Below are 20,849 nucleotides of genomic sequence, written 5' to 3' on the forward strand. Positions count from 1 at the left end.
ATAAGACACGTAACGATCACTCCTTATAGAGCTAGTTGATGCTTGCTCCATCACATTTCCATACGTATATACTCTTAGACATAGTTCCTCAAAGTCTAATAAAGAAATGCAGGGTCTTACAGGCCACGTTTCCCCTGGATGACCTCCTCAGAGGGAGAGTTGAGGGAGGTTTAATTCGCCCTCATTCTTAGCAGCTTTTCTTTTTTGGTGTCTTAGCCCAGAACCTCAATTTTTGAGTCAGGCTGGCTTCCTTTAACACAACATGCATGCTACATCCATCAATATTGTTATGTTTGAAACTCCATACCATGACACACTATGGCTTCCTTTATACGCAAAATCTCCTTTAAGCTTTACAACAATCTCAAGAGGTATTTACCGTTTTATCCCCATTTTACGGATGAAGACACTGAAACTCTGAGCAGTTGAATAACTTGTTCACAGTCCCTCAGTGGTAATGACAAAGCCAAGGTTCTAACCTAGAGCTCCCTGATTATCCACAGTTCATGCTCTTTCCTACATGTGTTCAGCAATGCTAAGCATTTGCATTCACACAAACTTTTTGTTCAGACTGGTTCCTATCCATGATCAATAGCCCTGAATCCTTCTGAGTTGAAATAAGAATAGAGAATCATACCTGTATAATAACTTAAAAAATTAATTCTGAATTAATTTTGAATTAATTAATTCTGAATACTAGCTTTAGTTGCTTTTGTCACTGAAAAATTACATATTGATCTTGGGTTCAACTTGACCATTTGTGCTGACCAGGCTGTTGAACTGTGCTAGTTTACAGCAGTGATTCAGATGGACTTCTCTTTTGGAAAAAACACAAAAAGGTTTTGGCTTTTAGCTTAGAGTTAAAGGTAGGGAGACGTAGCAGATCATGGAACCAGTGTTTCTGGCTTTTTAGGGATGTGGTGAGATTTCTGCCCCATTACTATAAATGGATGTTCAGAATAGACTGCCTAGGAAGGAATCATGGCTGCCCAAGTTCAAAACAGTTCCCTATTCATTGTGAGCCATTGGTCTTTTCATATGTCTGTAAATATGTATGTGTGAGTGATTGGGAACAGGTATAAAATATTTTTTAATAGGAAAAAGGAATTTTCCATTTAATTGTTTTTCCTGTTATCTCAGTTTGCTTTTGCCTTATAAACACACACATATACACATGATTGTACATATTAGGTGCAAGCTGAAAATGGATTAAATGGAATATTTCCATCCATAGCATATCAGGTATACATCAATTAAAACTTCATGGATACTAACACCTTTTACATTTTAATTAGCCAAAAAGCCATTAATGTTCACAGACATGATACTGACCAGAAAAAAACAGCATCCGCTGATGCAGGGTCACCAAAGACTGTTCAGGCAGAGCAATAATGCAGTAATAATGCACTCAGAGTGTTCATTTTTAGAGCAAAATCCCAAAGAAATACGTAAGTAAATCACATAACTGAAAAGGAAATAAATGAGAACAGTTATCTGCTGAAATTCTTCATGGGCCAAACCTATAGTTGAAGATTCTATTTTCCATTCATGGTATAAAATAAGACTCAAAGAACTCAGACCTCTTTTGTGCCTGATGACCTTGACTTCTATTGTCCCTGTTATTATACCTAAAGGTCATGATAGCAAAGTTGAAAGATACAACTGCTAACAAAAATAAAAACTTCCACAGAATCAGATGGAAAAAAAAATCCCTTTTTTCACCTCAAGTATAATAACCTCAGATTCATAATTTCAGTTACTTTCCTATAATCTCCTTATTTCTGGTCCTGGCATGAATCTAATTGCCGAGTACAGTCTGTGATAAATGAGGGGACAAGCTTTCTCATTTATTAAATGAAGTCAATGAGAGTTTCATCTGGCAAAGGGTCACTGAAAGGAGAGAACCAAGGTTATTAATTTCAAGGGGAAGATTACTTTCAGAATATCCAACTCAAGAGAAGATAAAAACATTGACATACTGCAATTAGTACAGAGGCTCCTAGTGCACATGGAGAAACAGATGTTTCCTGAACTTTCCGTCATCACCGTTGTTATACTTTGGAAAGAATCAGAAAGGAGATGCATGTGAACTCATATGAGCAAATCATGACCTAGCTGATGCAGTTTACACTTTAATTTTCAGCTCTACTTCCTAACATGCTTTATTGGGTACACCTTTATTCTACCAGATGTTTCACTAAATTGATCCACTTGTATGGATGAAATGACCCATCACATCAGGAGATTGACCAACTGCTCCAATGTGTTGATTAATTGTTTCAGTTATATTGACAATTTGGCTTGACCCAAAGACTTGGCCTTCGTAGGCACAGCATTCTGAGTGGCATAGCCAAATGAAAAACAGTAGGCTCCAACTGATAAAAGGTGCAAGGACATGGGCAGGCATTTCAGAGAAAAGGAAACAACAGGCTAATCAACAAATTTCTGTCTCATTAGCAATTTGAAAAAAAATTAACAAGTACCAATTTTCACTAGCCAAATTAACAGACAGAACTGATGCAAAAATAATTCATATCCTTTGACCCAGTAATTCCACTGTGAGTATAGCCTTATAGGAAAACAATCAACATGGGAAAAAAAAATGTGCACTAAGGTATTCGTTGCAGTGTTAGTTATGATTATGAAAATTTGGAAACTGAAATGTCTAAAAGTATGTGAAAGGGTAAGATTACTGCAAATGCTCAGAAGAGAAAAACATGCAGCTATTTCCTTAAAATGATGTTAATGAAAGCTTTAAGAGAAATGTAACAAATACCCAAAATCTGTATTACCTAGACTATGCAGTGGTGCAGTTTGGTAGCTTCTGTTTACCACATGGCTTTGTGCATGACACTTTAGCTCTGCGATTTATCATATTCTTTTCATATCTCTTGGAAACGTCCTTTTGATAAACATATTGCTGCATTTTACTTGCTAGAATGGCAATTATGATTAATTTGATTTCATTTACGCTTGTCACCCAACAGGCATCAAATGATTCTCTAAGTACCCCTAGAATCTATGTGGTTCTAAGTCTCTTACAGTGTAACAAACCTTTAAATAGCAGATTTTTACTGCTAAATTAAATTTCAAATTCAATTACCATAAATAAGGAATAACACATCTGCATCCACACATTTTTCACACTGAGCTCAGAGTGAAACATCATTTCTTATTTCTTTGATGCCTCCTGTCATTCCCAAGGAAAGACTGGCCATACACTCAGAGAAGAAAGTTAAATGTTACTTCCAAATACAATTAAGCCTCAAGGTTTGTCTCTTAGAACCACTGATTGCACCCTGGGAATTTTGGTGACTTCGTAAACCTTGATGATCAAAGTGGTTTTCTGTTACCCAACACAAAAAATCTGGACTCCCTTGCGTGGCACGAAAGACCTTCTTCTTTGCGCCGCCCGCACACCGGCCCATTTTCTTCCCACATCACTTCCTCAAATGAAATGCTTTAAACACCAAGGTACCCATTGCTTTATTGTCCTTTGTTATGCCATTTTCTTCATCCTGGAATGCCTCTTCCTATCTTCTATCTACATATCCCTTAAAATAAAAGATGGCATAAATTACTGGGGGCTTCCTGGGAAGTTTTGGAAGCATTTGAGATACACTTTTAAGCAAAACAAATATCCCTATTCTCACTGGAGTCTGTATCCTTGAACACAAGAGACAGACCATCAGTGATGGAGAGTAATTAAGCAGAGGATATAGAATATTAGACTTATGGGCTTCCCTGGTGGTTCAGAGGGTAAAGCGTCTGCCTGCAATGCCGGGGACCTGGGTTTGATTCCTGGGTTGGAAAGATCCCCTGGAGGAGGAAATGGCAACCCACTCCAGTACTCTTGCCTGGAAAATCCCGTGGATGGAGAAGCCTGTAGACTACAGTCTATGGTAGTCTATAGTCTATGGGGTTGCAAAGAGTTGGACACGACTGAGCGACTTCACTTTCACTTCACTTTCATAGAGTATTAGAAGATGAAAATGCTAAGTAAAAAAAAAAAATGCATGATACTGGAGATGAGGAGTGCAGAAAATACAATGTAAGCTGTGAAGAACATGTAGGCTCTAATTAGCATAAAAATATGGGCTGCAAATGTAAGTGCTTTAGAGAAGAGAGCTAAATTTTATTTTTTCAGGTAAGAGAAGTTGATTTGTCCAAGATCACATAGCTAGTTAGATCAGTCCACGAGTCTAGAACTCAAGTCTCCTAAAAGGCCATTTCATGTTGTTCCTGATAGAAAATCCTGCTACTTCTGCATTATGTAGGGATAAAAAGAATGGGTTTGGTAATCAAAAGGTCCAAGGCTCAAGGCCTGTCTCTTCGACAAGTTGGTTAATTCTTTTACCTAAAACTTTATCTAGAAAATGAAGATGATTATAGTACCTTCATCACAGACATGCACAAAGGCAAGAGGAAACAGTACACAGAAGACGTTTTGACAGTGCCTAAAGTCCATCCTCGGAGAAGGCAAAGGAGACCAGCCCTGGGTGTTCTTTGGAAGGACTGATGCTGAAGCTGAAACTCCAGTATGTGAGTTGGCCACCTCATGCGAAGAGTTGACTCATTGGAAAAGACTCTGATGCTGGGAGGGATTGAGGGCAGGAGGAGAAGGGGACGACAGAGGATGAGATGGCTGGATGGCATCACTGACTCTATGGACATGAGTTTGAGTGAACTCCAAGAGTTGGTGATGGACAGGGAGGCCTGGCATGCTGTGATTCATGGGATCACAAACAGTCAGACAGGACTGAGCAACTGAACTGAACTGAAAGTATAGCAAGCATACGTTAAATGCTTTTGTAGCTTTATTTGTTTTTAAATCTCATTAGAATGCCAAACACTTATACCATGACAATGAATAGCAGATGCCAGCTTAGATATTTACATTAAATGAGTATCTACTATATATAAAAGTTTCTATTGCTCAGAGAGAGATCTGTCATACATGTGATATGTAGATTAGACCTTTTCATGCCAATGGCTTTTTTTGTATTGCTGTTTTATAGAAAACTGACTTCTAGAAGGTTTCTGAGATCAAACAAAGCTGGAGATCATGGTATCAGATGAAATCCTCATTCTTAAAATAGTGAATTGACCTAGACATTAGTTCATCTTTGACAAAAATTGGCTTTCACAATGCCCTCATTTTTTGGAAGAATAAATCCTTCAATTTCTTCCATGATATAAAAAAATCTCGTATATTTTTATAACAAGAACATCTTTTGAAAAAAGAACATCTTTCTGAAAATTATCCAGGCCTCCAATAAGATCAGTTTGAAATATGTCTTAAGGTATATATTCCTCCATAAAAACACATATGTGTTTTTTAGGTACTCATCTTTACAGCATGATACTTTTGTTTTTCTTCTATACTCTAATCACCCTGAAGAAAGAAACAGTTTTCCTTTATTCATGTTTCCTAGCACACTGTTCCTAGCTTTACTCATAGTAGGAACAATAAATGACTAGTCAACACGTGGATCAAAACATATCTGGTGCCTTAGCTTATCCTTAGCTCCTGAGATGAGTAATCTCCAATGTATTTCTGTACAAAGGCAGAAGGTAGAATCACAATGTTATTTATATTGGTGGATCCTAATGAACCCATCTCCCATGTAGAATCTCTTTTTACTTTAATTTTGGATTTGGCTGTATGACTTACTGTGAGGTAATGCCATCACCAAGCATCACACAAGCAGAACTTGATTAGCACTTATACTATTGGGGCTGGCTTTTCTTTCTGAAATATTCCATCTTGGAGCCCATCAATCATGCAGTAAGAAAGTCTGGCAAACCTAATGATGGCTGAGATGTCACATGGAAGAGAACAGAGACAATTCAGCCAACTAGCATCAACTGGCAGCCATGAGGATGAGATTATCTTGATTGTTCCAGGCCCTGGATGAGTGACCATCTGATCGAAGCCTCATACACAAACCCAAGCCAACAACACAAGGAGCAAAAGAACCACTCACTGAGCCCAGCCCACCCCCAATTCTCGAGACCCAATATATCATTGTTATTTTAAGCCACAACACTTAGGTTGTTTGATGCAGAGTAATAGATAATAAACATAAAGGAAAAGATCACATGCATAAAAGTCAGATGCTTAAACAGAAAAAGCAAGGGTCCTAGGCTCCCTCTGCCACCTAGTTTTGAAACCTATTGCCTCATTGCAGAATTTATTACAATCTTAGTTTCTTCATCTAGAGAGCACATAAAGACACTGACCTTACAGAACTGCTGTGAGGATTAAATAAAATAATGCCACACTTAGTGAGTACCTTCAAAATAGCTGTCATTGTGAAAATTGCTGAGATAGAAATATCCTTCTCCAGAGATAGAAATAACATGGACCTAATTTCTTGATAGTTGATGCAAATTTCATCTGGCAATTCAAACTGAGCTGTATATTTTATCACTTTTTCTCACTCTCTCCTCAACCTCCACCAGATTCATACATTAGGAACACTGTTAGGAATGTAAATGAAAATGACAACTTTGGACAAGCCTCCTAACCACACTTCCTGACCACCTGGCCTCCACTCTCATTCCCCCACCACAGTTTCTCATCCTACCACCAGTCAAAGTGACCTGTCCAAATTCCAAACCATTTCCTACCACTCTCCAACTTTAAACCTACTTAAGTGCTTCCCCAGTAGCTCAGCAGGTAAAGAATCTGTATGCGATGCAGGAGACACAGGAGATGTAGGTTCGATCCCTGGGTCGGGAAGATCTTCTGGAGAAGGACATGGCAACCTACTCCAGTATTCTTGCCTAAAACAATGTCATGGACAGAGGAGCTGGGAAGGCTACATCCAAAGGGCCACAAAGAGTCAGACATGACTGAACGACTGAACACATATAAGCTACACACATACGTGGTCCAAAAATGAAACCTGAATGAATCCAAAAGCCCTTCATCTGGCCCTCCTCTTTGCCTTCTGCAATGTCATCTCCAGTGAGACCAGTTGCCTTGCTCTTTCAATAACCCAAGGCTGTCACTGACTCAGTGATTTCCCTTCCCTGTTCCTGACACTTGCCCCAGATGTTCACATGTTTCTCCAGGTATCATTCAGAGATCAGCTCAGATGCCACCTCAGAGAAGCTTTCCCTGATTAGCTCAGGCAATCCACCAGTCCTTGGGCCACCAGTTGCTCTCTGTTACAATACCCCAGTTTTGTTTTCTTTCCTCCTCCCTTAGAACTTGACATAATTTCCATAATTTGTGTGTTTGGAGGATCACTGTCTATTTTCCCTTATGGCAAATGAAAACCCTATGGCATCAGAGCTTCTGCCTGTTCATTATTTCAGCCACTTTGCCTAGAGTGGGGATTCATAGAATATGGCCCATCAGTTGAGTTCAGTTCAGTCACTCAGTTGTGTCTGACTCTTTGCGACCCCATGAATTGTAGCACGCCAGGCCTTCCTGTCCATCACCAAGTCCCGGAGTTCACTCAGACTCACGTCCATCGAGTCAGTGATGCCATCCAGCCATCTCATCCTCTGTCATCCCCTTCTCCTCCTGCCCCCAAACCCTCCCAGCATCAGAGTCTTTTCCAATGAGTCAACTCTTCGCATGAGGTGGCCCAAGTACTGGAGTTTCAGCTTCAGCATCATTCCCTCCAAAGACATCCCAGGGCTGATCCACTTCAGAATGGACTGGTTGGATCTCCGTGCAGTTCAAGGGACTCTCAAGAGTCTTCTCCAACACTACAGTTCAAAAGCATCAATTCTTTGGCGCTCAGCTTTCTTCACAGTCCAACTCTCACATCCATGCATGACCACAGGAAAAACCATAGCCTTGACTAGACAGATCTTTGTTGGCAAAGTCATGTCTCTGCTTTTCAATATGCTATCTAGGTTGGTCATAACTTTCCTTCCAAGGAGTAAGCGTCTTTTAATTTCATGGCTGCAGTCACCATCTGCAGTGATTTTGGAGCCCCAAAAATAAAGTCTGACACTATTTCCACTGTTTCCCCATCTATTTCCCATGAAGTGATGGGACCAGATGCCATGATCTTCATTTTCTGAATGTTGAACTTTAAGCCAACTTTTTCACTCTCCTCTTTCACTTTCATCAAGAGGCTTTTGAGTTCCTCTTCACTTTCTGCCATAAGGGTGGTGTCCTCTGCATATCTGAGGTTTTTGATATTTCTCCCGGCAATCTTGATTCCAGCTTGTGTTTCTTCCAGTCCAGTGTTTCTCATGATGTACTCTGCATAGAAGTTAAATAAGCAGGGTGACAATATACAGCCTTGACATACTCCTTTTCCTATTTGGAACCAGTCTGTTGTTCCATGTCCAGTTCTAACTGTTGCTTCCTGACCTGCATACAGGTTTCTCAAGAGGCAGGTCAGATGGTCTGGTATTCCCATCTCTTTCAGAATTTTCCACAGTTTATTGTGATCCACACAGTCAAAGGCTTTGGCATAGTCAATAAAGCAGAAATAGATGTTTTTCTGGAACTCTCTTGCTTTTTCCATGATCCAGGGGATGTTGACAATTTGATCTCTGGTTCCTCTGCCTTTTCTAAAACCAGGTTGAACATCAGGAAGTTCACGGTTCACGTATTGCTGAAGCCTGGCTTGGAGAATTTTGAGCATTACTTTACTAGCATGTGAGATGAGTGCAATTGTACAGTAGTTTGAGCATTCTTTGGCATTGCCTTTCTTTGGGATTGGAATGAAAACTGACCTTTTCCAGTCCTGTGGCCACTGCTGAGTTTTCCAAATTTGCTGGCATATTGAGCGCAGCACTTTCACAGCATCATCTTTCAGGATTTGAAAGAGCTCAACTGGAATTCCATCACCTCTTCTAGCTTTGTTCATAGTGATGCCTTCTAAGGCCAACTTGACTTCACATTCCTGGATGTCTGGCTCTAGGTCAGTGATCACACCATCGTGATTATCTGAGTCGTGAAGATCTTTTTTGTACAGTTCTTCTGTGTATTCTTGCCATCTCTTCTTAATATCTTCTGCTTCTGTTAGGTCCATACCATTTCTGTCCTTTCTCGAGCCCATCTTTGCATGAAATCTTCCCTTGGTATCTCTAATCTTCTTGAAGAGATCTCTAGTCTTTCCCATTCTGTTGTTTTCCTCTATTTCTTTACATTGATCACTGAGGAAGGCTTTCTTATCTCTTCTTGCTATTCTTTGGAACTCTGCATTCAGATGCTTATATCTTTCCTTTTCTCCTTTGCTTTTTGCTTCTCTTCTTTTCACAGCTATTTGTAAGGCCTCCCCAGACAGCCATTTTGCTTTTTTGCATTTCTTTTCCATGGGGATGGTCTTGATCCCTGTCTCCTGTGCAATGTCACGAACCTCATTCCATAGTTCATCAGGCACTCTATCTATCAGATCTAGGACCTTAAATCTATTTCTCACTTTCTCTGTATAATCATAAGGTATTTGATTTAGGTCATACCTGAATGGTCTAGTGGTTTTCCCTACTTTCCTCAATTTCAGTCTGAATTTGGTAATAAAGAGTTCATGGTCTGAGCCACAGTCAGCTCCTGGTCTTGTTTTTGTTAACTGTATAGAGCTTCTCCATCTTTGGCTGCAAAGAATATAATCAATCTGATTTTGGTGTTGACCATCTGGTGATGTCCATGTGTAGAGTCTTCTCTTATGTTGTTGGAAGAGGGTGTTTGCTATGACCAGTGCATTTTCTTGGCAAAAGTCTATTAGTCTTTGCCCTGCTTCATTCCGTATTCCAAGGCAAATTTGCCTGTTACTCCAGGCCCATAGATTTACCTAATATGGCACAATGACAAATAATGGCTTTTACATTTGCTAATGGCTGACAAATTTCAAAAGAAAAACAGTATTATAAGACATGTGGAAAGTATATGAAGTTTAACTTATAGTGTCCATAATTAAAGTCTTACTAGAACACAGCCACATTTATTGTCTGTAGCCTCCATTGCTTTACTTTAAATTTATTTATTTGGTTGCGCCAGGTCTTAATCGTGACATGCAGAATCCTTAGTTGTGGCATATGGGATCTAGTTCCCTGACAAGGGATTGAACCTGGGCCCCTTACATTGGGAGCCTGAAGTCTTAGCTGCTAGACCACCAGGGAAGTCCCTCCCACTGCTTTAAAAAGACAGCATTAAATAGTTGCAACAAAGACCACATAGCCCACAAAATTTTCAATATTTACTCTCTCTCTCTGTCTCTCATACATACACATACACACACACACACACACACACACACACACACACACACACACACACACTCCTGACCCTGGCCTAGAGCAGTGTATAATTTATAAAGGTGACCAATTTATATGGGTCTGAGGAACTTTTTAAATGGAAACAAATACCCAACAGAGAAACCTCCCAGGACCATCTCACAGGCAACATCTAACCAGGAATACTTTTCCACACGAAAAGCCAGTTAGGAACAAGTTTCTGGCTAAGCCCTCGGAAGTCTTCCAGACTCTTCACTCTTCTCGAAACACATTATGTTTCTATAAGGAGCAGAATGCCAAGTCTGCATTCTCATCAAGGGTTCTAATTGATCCACACATAGAGAAAAGCTAAATGAACAAAACTGAAGATGTTTGGAAAAATTAAACACAGATTTCTTAATAAAGCTGAAAATAGCTTAATAAAGCTGAAAATAGGCTGCTGGCATCCCAAGGCATGTTTATTTCTGTTTAAATAGATGACTTCCCATAGACTGGTATCAGCTCAGTGGGGATCCTGGGAGAGAAGTACTTTCCTCCTCCTGTGCATTTTAAGCTCTTTTCCAATGAAATTCAGCCGGAGTCTATAAAAAGGATCTGTCAATCTGGATAAAAACAATAACCATGGTCAAGTAACACTAGAGCCTCAGTTGCCCGTTTCTGGAGTGCTCTAAATGGTCAGGGAATAGACTCACTGGAGAAGATCAAGAGTTTGACAGTCTCTTTTGTAGAAAAGTGATTTCTCAGAAAAAGAAGATGAAAGTATCAGGTGGAAGGGTGATAAGGTAATTCTCATTCGGAATGCTGTGGTGGCGATTTGTTTATTTACCTGAACCAGAGGAGTGTGGTGACTTTTCAAGCCATGAGCATGCCTCTGCTACCGTGAGACAGAAGAGGTACGTTACGACTGATCTCAGGCAGAGACAAGCCTATGGGCAGCTTCAGGGCCAAGAGGGGAGGAGATGATGCCATTGGCAATAGAATCAAAGAAGATGGAGGAGCATGACACATTAATGTCAAATGAATTCCAAGGTTATTTCCAGAAGGAGGAATCAAGATGGTATTAGAGCAGGGAGTTCACTCTGGTGCTGATCACCAAGGAAGAAAAGATGATGTGTTTCCAGAGATCCTGTTCACTATCACGGAGGCATGGGAGAGAGATGAAGGGAACAAGAAGGGTGCTGGAAAGGACACAATGATGAACCGTGCTCTCAGAGAGACTGGCGGAGGGGAACACAGAACAGGAAGGCTTTGAAGAGCAGCAATTGGGCTGAAAAGTAGCTTAACAAAAATAAAAAATCTCGGCAATCACAGAGTCAACTACGATGAGGTGTCTAATCAGGCTCATTAATCAATGTAAAGAGTTTGTTCCCCCAAAAAAACCACTTCATAGAAAAATCAGGTGCTGTCCTTAAATCTTGAAAATCCCTCCTTACAGATAAACATCATCAGGGCAAGGTTGTATAGGTAAAATGAGTTCAACAATAATTACAGGCAAAATAAGAAATGAGAGTTGAGTAAAAGCTGTGAGTATCAGGTAATGGGCAGGTAAGTGGCTTGTGATGGTAGCTCTCATAGGGCCCTCCCCTTCTGTCTCCTACTTTGCCTTTCTTCTTTTTGCTCTCTCTCTTCTCTCCCCTTCTGGAAACACAATTTCCCCTAGAGGGAACTGTCTGATTTCCCCTCTTATGTGCTCTCATAGCACCTTGCATATATCTCTATGACCACACTCATCACACTCTAGGCATACCTCAGAAATATCAGAAGTCTGCTTCCAAACCACCACAATAAAGCAAAACTTTCCATGAGGCAAGTCACACGGATGCTTTGGTTTCCCAGTGCATACAAGAGTTATGTTTCCACCATGCAGTAGTTTACGAAGTGCACCATAGCATTATGTCTAAAAACACAAGGTATATATCTTGATTAAAGAATGCTTTATTGCTAAAAAAAATGCTAACCATCACCTGAGCATTCAGTGAGTCATAATCATTTTGCAATCATAACATCAAAGATCGTTGATCACTGAAATACTGTAAAAATGTTACCAAAAACATGATCCAGAGACGTGAAGTAAGAAAACGCTGTTGGAAGAAGGGTGTCAATAGACTTGCTCGATGCGGTGCTGCCAACTCTTCAGTTTGTTAAAAACACAATAAAGCAATATATGACAAAATGAGGAAAGCCTATGAGTCCTGGATGACTCTTGATTCCCTCTGCCCCTCGAGATCCTAAAGAGAAAGGACACTGATTGGCAAGCTGCACCCTCAGGGTTTGCAAAGCTCCCAGCTCAAAGCAAGTGTTCAGTGGAGGACAAACACCACCGAGGAACAAGTGAATAAGGAAAAGAACAGATGGACGAAGCGACTGTGCACACAAGTATATCTTGCCAGTGGCAAGAATAAAATTGGCACCCAAATAACCTAATTCTATCACAACATGAATACCTTGAAAAGGATCAATCCCTGAGACGTATCTTACCCCAGAGTAAACACATTCTTTATAAATCAGGCTTTCCAACATATTTTTCTGGTATCTGGCATTATGGTTGATTTTTGACACCATAGTTTTTCACAGAAATTACATCTTTTATCAGTTTGAAAAATCAAAACTAGATGAAGTACCCTACATGTACTCTGGCCACAGTCTTAAAGAGTTTAGTATAATTTCATTTGAAATTCATGTGTATTTCTTTCCACAATACTACTTATACACCTAGAAATTTTGACTTCTTCCTTTGCTATTATACATTTTTGCACAATAACTTCAATATCTATTTTCTTTCCTTTTTCCCATTTTCCACGTTCCATTTAGGAGATGATGTAAATGCCTAACTAGGTGGTGGTAGTTTAGTTGCCAAGCCGTGTCCGATTCTTTGTGACCCCATGGACTGTAGCCCACCAGTCTCCTCTGTCCATGGGGTTTCCCAGGCAAGAATACTGGAGTGGGGTGCCACTTCCTTCTCCACGGGATCTTCCCAACCCAAGGATTGAACCTGGGTCTCCTGCACTGCCAGCAGATTCTTTACCAACTGAGCTACCACGGAAGTCTGCCTAAATAGGAGACAACCCCAAATATAAGGAGAAACAGTCTCTTTTTATAAATGATAAGATCTAAAAAAAAAAAAAAAAGGAAAATGAATATTCTGGGCAAAGCTGAATAATTTTGCAGGACATCTTAAATAGACAATTATCTACCCATAATATTTGATTTATGGATCTAGTTATGCATAGTTGTATTAAATACATTATTTAATAGGTAATATTAAATAATAGATTAATTTAAAAATATCACTTTTTCCTTTACCACGACATCTTGAAATAACTTCATTGAATCTCTTCCCATGAATTTTGACATCAAGGTTTCTCCCCATCCCAGAGGCATTTTTCAAATTCTCTAAAGTTTTCCAAAACTATCATCTTCCCATCTATCTAAGTTGTCTGAGATAAAGCACTTTTATGAATTTGTACTTGATGCTTTCTTTGGATATTTTAAGCAAAGTGACAAGAGTCCAGTTGCATAATATTAGGATTATTTCCCCATTTGTCTGATAGGTAAATATTTGTGATCTCTACAAGGTGACAAAAAAACTGTAATTTGTTATTAAGTGATTTTTTAATGGCACATATATAATGACATTCAATACTTTCAACTATCACAACATGCTTCCAGGAATAATGACTCATCTCTTGCTGAGGATTTTTTTTTTTTTTGCCTCTTTTTAAAATTTATTCTCCAGATAATTCCTATAAAAATCCCAAACTGGCATAACTAACGCCACTTTTTTCCCTCCTCCAAATACTTTATCATTCAAAATGAAAGAACTGATAGAATACCTGGTAATATAAGAACATGATCAACATTTGAATTTAAGAAAATCCCTTTCTTCTGAGGGATTAAAGAGGGGGGGGAAATACCTCGTATTTGAACATATATAGTGTTTCCTTTCTCCTTTGCAGCAACATTTATTCATTTACATCTATCTGGCATAAACTAAATAACTCTAGCAAAACAGATGCTTCAGCGGATTAGAGCCCAGACTAGTGTCTTCCTTGGTAGATGCTGTTTCAACCCAGGCTGATTTGGTTTTCAAGCATTTACAAAATTGTAACAAGCTATTTCAATTTTTCAGTTGCTTTGTGAGGTTGAGTCATTTTATTTTTCACTTTCACTATGTCTCCTTTCTCTTCCCTTGTATTTCTTGGAGCAATCACAAATGCAATATATGTAGCTTCCCATGTCAGCAGAAGCAAATTCATTCTGAGGTGAAGACGTCTCCACACTGAGTCCCCAGTTTATGCAAGTTGTCAGGGAAACTTCAAGGACCCAGTTTTCCCATTCAAAAATTTCAAGCTCTGTAATCAGCTTCCCACAGTCATTTTGCGTACTCCCAGCCGAGCCCCAGGAATACTGTCACTTTCTTACAACCTCTACAATGATCCAGAAACTGGATACATCTCTTCAAAAGTCTCCTCTTGGCAAGATTCAACATTTCTTTTCCACTTCCTATCATTATTTTAGTTATTCTCTCATTTCAACAACATATCATTTCTTTTCCACATATTGTCTATTGTTATACGTTATTACTACAAATTTTTTTGACTACTTCATTGACCATGTTCATTCAATATCTGATGCTTGATTCAAGTACTATTACCCTGATTATCTGGTTATTTTCATTTTTTTCATCCTGGGCTATCTAGATCACCTAAAATTGGGGGAAGCAATTTAGTAATAGTGGTTTAGACTCTGCTGGCATCACTGGCTTGATTTTAACTCTGGTTCCACTATTTACATTCTGATTGACCTCGAACAGATTAGTTACCTCTTTTAAGCTTCAGGTTCTTTGGCAATATAATTGGCTCATGTGAGGATTAAATAAATTAATGTATGCAAACTATTTAGGACAGTACCTAACATAGATTAAGTGTTCAAAAAACATTACTTTCCTATACATTATACCAGGAGACAGGCTTCCCAAATGGCTCAGTGGTGAGGAATCCACCTGCCAAGGCAGGAGACACAGTTTGATCCCCGGGTCAGGAATATCCCATGGAGGAGGAAATGGCAACCCATTCCAATATTCTTGCCAGGATAATCCAATGGACAGAGGAGCCTGGTGGACTACAGTCCATGGGGTCGCAAAGAAGTCGGACACAACTGAGCATGAGCGCAATGGCAAGTAGATCATCTCCCGAAGGGGTGAAGAACCAAGACCACATACAAGGGCCTGAACTAGAAAGGCTGCACGGCTCTTTGACAATGAGCTCTGCACTCTTGTGCTACACTGTATTGGAGAAGGTGATGGCACCCCAGTCCAGTTCTCTTGCCGGGAAAATCCCATGGATGGAGGAGCCTGGTGGGCTACAGTCCATGGGGTCGCACAGAGTCAGACATGACCGAAGAGACTTAGCAGCAGCAGCTACACTGTATTATTACTGGGATGGGAGAGGGAGTAGAAATGGTGAGCCTGGAGAAGGAAGCAGAGATCACATCACGGAAGGTCCTTCATGCTGTGCTCAGTTGACTTTGTCTCAAGGTCAAAGGAAACAGGTTGAATGTGAAGTGTTAAGTAGGGAAGTGACATGATTCTATTTCCCTTTTAGAAAGTTCAGGTGGAGTGTGCTGTCAAAATAGATTTGTGGGGGCTAAACTATAAGCAAGACACAAAGCAGAGAAGGAACAGAGACTGGGAAGTTCCCAAAGATGAGAAAAGCTAGTGAGAAATGAGGTGTCAGTGAGAAAGAAGAGAGACGGTTGGATTCAAGAAATAAAGGAGACAAGGGGTCTTGATAAATAAGCTGATATGGGTCGCGACTCTAGTTGAAAGTCAGTTGTTGTTGCTGCTTAGTCACTAAGTCGTGTCCAGCTTTTTGTGACCACAAGGACTATAGCCCACCAGGCTCCTCTGTCCATAGCATTTTCCAGGCAAGAATACTGGAGTGGGTTGCCATTTCCTTCTCCATGAAAATCAGTTCAGTTACAAACCCATTATAATAAGTAAAGCAACTTGTCCAGTAAGTTCCAAAGATAGTAATGAATGAATATCATTTTCCCAGTTTTCCTCTGAAGTAGCTTTTAGACTGTTATATCATGGATATTAATGAATGTAATAATTTGTAAACTACATCAAGCACTTTCCATTGGACAGGCAGAGTGCTGCCAGCTTTATGTGTATTTTCTTGCTCTATTTTCCCAACAAGTCTATGAAGTGGGCACAGTTATTATTTCACTTTACGTATAAGAAATATTAGGTAGTATCAACCATATCATTCATTTTTGTTGATCCAATAAACATATATTACTTATTTTATATATATGTCATTACACTAGGGGACACAGAAGACAGGAAAAAGAATACATAGTACATGCCCTAAAGATATTCATAGCTCAGTGGAAAGAAAATCTCAAATTGATAATGGGAAAATTCCACTATGGTATACTAATAGCAGTCTGGTCCAAAACGGTGGGGAGATTTTGGAAACAATCATTTTTAACAGAAAAGCAAACTTCCAGTTCAAATGCACCTATCAGCATAAACTCCCATTGTCAAATAAAATCCAATATCTGGGTTACTGTCTGCAGTTGGACTGGTTGTGAATAAATTTTCACAACCGTGAGAGAACAGGGAACAGAGTGAGTTAAGGTAGTATGGATTCACTTAGCATTGGAGGCAGGGAGCCTTCACCCCCAAATCCATCCCTTTTCCACTCATCAAACCATGCCTCTGATTTCAAGTGTACATCTGTGCAGAGGAAGGCACCATGTGGACGAGTGGCAGCATGGGCCAATAATATTTCTAGTGTCCAATAAAGGAATACCATGATTATTTTATAATTGACTTATTCCTGCTTGCTTTGTTCTTCAACAAAGACTTCTAGGTAGGGTTAAAGGTAGTCATTTCCTCCTCAGATTAAATCCTCTCAAACTACTGTTTGATTTTCCACATTTTGAGCCCTGACTTTATACATAACAAGGATAGGTGATATCAAGGTAATATGATAAGTCAGAGCCTCTTGGAAACTAAGACTTTTTCAGCTCTCAGTCCAATGTCTTTAACTTGTGCTCCATGAACCATGACAGGATCCAAGAGCTATAGCTGAGATACAGAGGTTTTCAAAATATTATTAAGGATTTACCGTTTTTCTCAATCTCACTTCTAACAGCAATCTATTCCTGCTGATAAAACTACTGTAAATTTTTATAACTGTTGCTTTTATTTCTCACTTGAGTAATAAATATTTCCCAGCACTAATCAAATGATCATTTTTGTGTTTCTCCCATATGCCCTTAAAATTATTATAAATAAAAAAAATATAATAAGATGACAGGGAACACTTAAATGAGCTCAGTGTTTTTCATTTTCTTATGTACATTCTTTGAAAGAGAGATTAACAGGAAGTAAACCATGGAAGATTGTAAGGCAGTGTGCATGGAGAATACAGTACATGGTTCTGTTTGTGTAGCAGAGAGTTGTGGTACCCGTGCCCGTTAACTGGGAATTTAATGTCTAGACTCTTGAGCTTGGAGGCTCAAAGAAGGAATTCAAGAGGCCCCTTTGCAGGAGACCTGTGGTGCTCAGAGATGTCCATGTGTGAAAAATTACACCAGCAAAAACTCCCTTTTCTCACATAAACAAGACCAGGAGGAGAAAAGATGGGAAATCTAGGAGGGAGTGGAGGCATTCTGCACTGCCTAGCTTTACAGTACCTTATTTATTATTAAAATGACAACATATATTTTATAGGCAACTTTTATTGCAGTAATTAACTCATTAACAACCTCTAAAGAGAAGCCAGACTCCTCTGCAGGTTGGTATGCAGAATTTTAATGACCTAGATAAGAGAATGGAGAAGGCAATGGCACCCCACTCCAGTACTCTTGCCTGGGAAATCCCATGGATGGAGGAGCCTGGTGGGCTACAGTCCATGGGGTCGCAAGAAGTCGGACACGACTGAGCGACTTCACTTTCACTTTTCACTTTCCTGCACTGGAGAAGGAAATGGCAACCCATTCCAGTATGCTTGCCTGGAGAATCCCAGGGACGGGAGCCTGGTGGGCCGCTGTCTATGGGGTCACACAGAGTCGGACACGACTGACGTGACAGCAGCAGCAGCAGCAGCAGCAGATAAGAGAAAATCAGTGTGCCAGGTTCTGGAAAAGTCCGCGACTCTACAAACAACTCTGATCTATTCACTGTATCATCTCATAGAGAAGTGTGAATTGCAGATTAAAATAGAGGATAATTCCTCACTACATATACAGCACAATAGGTATGGCTAATTTAAACAAGCAATGTTTCTGGTATTAAAAAGAAACAAAACAAGCAAACAAACAAACACTCAGACTTGATTCTCTCCCCCTACCTCTTCTGAGCTAGAATAGAAACTAGTTTATTGAAGAGTCCACATCCGCCAAGCTGGCTGGGCTTTGTGACTGGGGAGAGTAAGGTAAGGCAAAGGAAACGTAAAGTGTGGGACAGGAAGGAATTTGGAGGACAGTTCAGCCTCCAAGGCACTAACTATTTAACTGGCAACACTGATGTGATCCTATGATATTTTGAATGGCATCCAATGTGGTACCCTGGCCTCCAATGTCTGGAGTTTGGATGTCCTTGTTCTCCATGGATGCCAAGACTGCAGTACGAATGGAGGTGGCATAGAAATGGAGCTTGAGGTAATCCAGCCTAATGCAATGTGCCAGCAGCGTGGCAGTAGAGTTAGCCACATTACTGGCTATAGTCTTGCCCGACTGCCTCGCAGCTGTTTCAGACACTGCATATATTTGCCCATAGCTGGCAGCAGGCACAAGGCCTGCTCCCCCAACCAACCCTGTGCAGACATTATTGACAATGTTGCCGTAGAGACTGGGCATCACCATGACATCAAACTGCTGGGGCCCGGATACCAGCTGCATGGGGGTGTTACCCACAATCATGCCCTCAAAGGAGAGCTGGGGATAGTGGGATGCCACCTCCCTACAGCACTGGATGAAGAGACAATCTCCCAGTCTCATGATGTTGGCCTTGTACGTGGCTGTCACTTTCTTGCACCCCATCCGATGAGCCAGCTAGAAAGCATATTCAGCAAGGCGCAAACACTTGGCCTTAGTAACGGTCCTTAGGCTTTCTACCACTCTGTTCATGCTCTCATCCTCCAGGTTGCTGTATTCACCCTCTGTGTTGTCCCGAACAACTAAGATGTCTATGTTCTTGTGTCTGGTTTCCACCCGTGGCTGACTCTCAAACTGGACGACATTGGCACAGAGATCCTGCGAAACACACTGTGCTGGGATTTGTGACATGGTGGCAGGCTGTGGTCAGTTTCAAAGCTGCTCTTCAAGGCCGTGTGGTTTCAATGGATTGCCACGATGGCACTGTAAACATCGTCACTAGAGGTGGAGGTAATCTTCACTTCCTCAAAGTCCACGGCACACATGCGTGTCCGAACACATTCTTGACATGCAGTTCAAGCCCGATGCCGTGCCCAGGAATCATAGTCACGGAGTGCCATCCGCCATACATGGCTGCTGGGAGAGCGCTGTGTTTAAAAGAGAAGCTCCTCAGTGAGGTCTCATTGCCAAGGAAAATCTCCCAAGAATGGCCTAGAATAGCTGGTGGGAACATGGCCTTCACAGAGTGCCTGACAGATATCAGCATCTTAGTGCCATGATCTTTAAATGGAGATTTAGTTTAATTTATGTAAAAACATGCGGTTTTCCTCTTGCTTTGAATTGGATTCTTTTGGTAGAATTCTAGACCCAAAATTCTTGCTTAGGTCACAGTTTTCTCCTTTGTATTCTATTTTTGATAGACATTTTACTGCAGCGAGAAAGCGAGAGTATTGGTTACAAGGAGATGTGACATGTTATAGAGTAGAAAATATAGCTTGGAGTTGGATAATTCATTAGGCACATCCAATGTATCTGTGTGATACACTTAAAAATAGGCTTGATATTTTATAACACTTTTAGGTTATAAAAGTGTTCAGAAAAACTGAATGGCAGATACACAGATTTCCGATGTGAAGATTTCCTATGCAAAGATTTCCTATACCTATGGCTGATTCATGTTGAGGTTTGACAGAACAAAATTCCATAAAGCAATTATCCTTCGATTAAAAAATAAGTAAAATTTAAAAAAAAGATCTTACATATGTGTTACAACTGATGAACCTACACTGACACATCGCTATCACCTAAAATCCATTGTTTAAGTTAGGGTTCACTCTTCATGTTGTACATTCTGAATTTAGACAAAGGTATGGCGTGTATCATCATTGTAGGCTTATATATACACAATTTCAATGCCCTAAAAATTCTGTATTGCTCCTTCATCTCTCCTTCTCCACAAACACTGGTAACCGCCAATCTTTTTCCAGTCTCCATGGTTTTACACTTCCCAGAATGCCATATAATCAGAATCATATGGTATGCAGCCTTTTCAGATTGGCTTCTTTGACTAAGGAAAATGCATTGTTTCCTCCATGTTTTTTCATGGCTCTATAATGGATTTTTTTGCATTGAAAATGCCATTGTCTAGATGTACCACAGTTTATTCATCTACTGAAGCATATTTTGGTTGTTCCCAACTGTTCTCAAGTAGGACAAAGCTACTATAAACATCCATTGAGAAATATCAATAA

General features: G+C 40.1%; 1 protein-coding gene and 1 pseudogene across 2 annotated transcripts in view; both read right to left on the bottom strand.

Moving 5' to 3' along the window:
* Window positions 1-20,849, bottom strand: part of NELL1 (neural EGFL like 1) — a 1,051,740-nt gene that overhangs the window by 324,039 nt on the left and 706,852 nt on the right. The gene's annotated exons all lie outside the window — the stretch shown is intronic.
* Window positions 18,688-19,834, bottom strand: LOC133241767 (isocitrate dehydrogenase [NAD] subunit gamma, mitochondrial-like; annotated as a pseudogene).

This window comes from Bos javanicus, chromosome 29 (genome assembly GCF_032452875.1).
Source record: "Bos javanicus breed banteng chromosome 29, ARS-OSU_banteng_1.0, whole genome shotgun sequence".
Taxonomy (NCBI): Eukaryota; Metazoa; Chordata; class Mammalia; order Artiodactyla; family Bovidae; genus Bos; species Bos javanicus.